This window comes from Orycteropus afer, unplaced genomic scaffold (assembly GCF_000298275.1).
Source record: "Orycteropus afer afer isolate SDZICR_OR568_19922 unplaced genomic scaffold, OryAfe1.0 scaffold00007, whole genome shotgun sequence".
Taxonomy (NCBI): Eukaryota; Metazoa; Chordata; class Mammalia; order Tubulidentata; family Orycteropodidae; genus Orycteropus; species Orycteropus afer.
Genome location: NW_006921594.1, coordinates 996,674 through 999,050, shown reverse-complemented (window position 1 = coordinate 999,050; position 2,377 = coordinate 996,674).

Here is a 2,377-nt window from a genome sequence, read left to right as displayed (position 1 = left end):
AGAGGTCCTAGAAGATAAAATTTCATCATTTCAAACTCTTGACAGGCTTGGCTTTCTCTTAACATCTCCTTCAAGAATACATCTATCCCCATCTTCACAACAGAGAGACATTACGTATGTTGGTTTTACCTTCAAGACATCAGTACACAAGAATGACACAACTGTAGGATTCTTTATTACATGTTACATGCATCAGTTGTCAACCAATCATGCTTTAACACATTGGAGAAAAGAATTGGAAAAGAGAAGCTGAACCAAAAAAAAAGATTGTTTCATCCCAGGCCCCCATGGGACTGGGAGTAAATAAGCAGTGAAAATAATAATATAACAAACAATTTTAATGAAAACTATCACATGGACTATAAAACTCTGCCTGTTTGATAACAGTTACAAAACACAGTGCAGTGCTCACAATTATTTTCTTGTGATTCAATAGTTTTTCATTATTTGTATATGTGATACCAATATATTGCTTTTATTTTTTCGTCCAGATATCTTCTTTTCATATATGAAAATTGCCAGGACACAGAATGAAACTTGTAGATAATTTGGGCTTGGCAAGGCCTCATATGTTCTAACACAATGCATATTGTTCCGATTAGGCACACCAAATATGCTACTCAATATGCAGACATGTTTCAACTCATGATGACAGCTGATGTATGATTTCCTATGCTGACTGCTCAGGCATTTGTACTGATTCAATATTCATATTTATTTATGACAAAATTTTGTGGTAAGCAAAGCAATTTAAATGATGTATCTGATGGCTACCAACGAGGAGTTTTTAAAGCCTTCTCGCTTGTATTTTAAAGGAGTGGGACATGTATATGACAAACTCCTACGAAAATAAAGTTAGTCCTTTTAAAAGTAAAATAAAACCAACAACAGTCCACTATATGTTTCTTGTGCCATATTAGCTACTGACCAAACCGAAAGAACTGTCAACAAGATGGTCCAGACATTTTTCTTCAGAAAAATAATATTTCTCCATTAAGAAAAAGTCCTCTGGTGGGGGTGGGGGAGCCAAATTCTTCTTTTTCGGTCACTCAAGCCCGGGCTGAACTCCGAGCGCCTGCTGCTCTCCCACGCAGGAACTTGTATATGATCTAATCGGGAGAGGTGTAACTCCACGTATAGTTACAGGCAGAATAACATGTGCTGTTTGTCTTTCACAGCCAGCTGTAAATCACTCCATCAAGGGAAACACTTGTTAAAAGCTTAATGGTCAGAGAAAAACACGCTAATTTCCAAAAGGACACAGGAACACATTTCTGGGATTGTCTCATAAATTGCACCCACACCCTGATTGGCCACCCAAGAAGGCCCAACTTATTGCTTAGGCAGTAAACCGAATCTCCTCAGAGAAGGGAAAATTCACTGTGTTGATCCATATCTTCCTAGCATGTTTACCTGTGATCAGATTATTACAATGCAGAATTTAATACTGGGAGAGGACACACTAGCACAGCTGTATTTCTGTGGTGTATTAAATACGCACATATACATATTTATAAATATATAAGTATATTCATGAATTAAAAACATCTCCTTTAAAATCATGGAAATATCTACACTGTCCTTCAAATGATTTCTGTTGATCTCATGAAAGGCTTGTAGGACTTAAAAAGGAAAATGGGAATACAACTAAATCAAAAAAAGTCCTAGTATCCCACAGGAGAAGGAAAAAGAAGGTGATTTTAGGAAAGAAAAGAAGGAGGGAGAGATAATAAAAAAGGGAGAAGAGAAAGAAATGCTTTGTACTGGGTTCCAGATTTCTTTTTTCTTCACTCCAAAACATATTAAAAGTTTGTTATTTTTGTTCTTGGATATCGTCAAGTTGGTTCCAACTCACAGTGACCCTGTGTACAGCAGAATGAAACACTGCCTGGTCCTGCACCTTACAGTCCTTGCTATGTTGGAGCCCATTGTTGCAGCCGTGGTGTCAAGCCAGCTCATTGACAGTCTTCCTCTTTTTTGCTGACCCACTACTTTAGCAAGCATGATGTCCTTCTCCAGAGACTGGTCCCTCCCAATAACATGACCCAAGCAGAGGAGACAAAGTTTCACTATCCTCTCTAAGTACCATGGACTGCAAAAAGAACTAACAGATCTGTCCTGGAGGAAGTGCAGCCAGGATGCTCCTTGGAAGCGAGAATGGCCAGACTTCGTCTCTCCTATTTTGGTCATGTTGTCAGAAGGGACCATTTCCTGGAGAAGGATGTCATGCTTGGTAGGGTGGAGGATCGACGAAAGAGAGGGAGGCCTTCAACGAGATGGATTGACATGGTGGCTGCGATGATGGGCTCAAGTATAGCAGGGATTGTGGGGCTGGCTCGGGATCAGGCAGTGTTTCATTCTGCTGTGCATGGGGTCG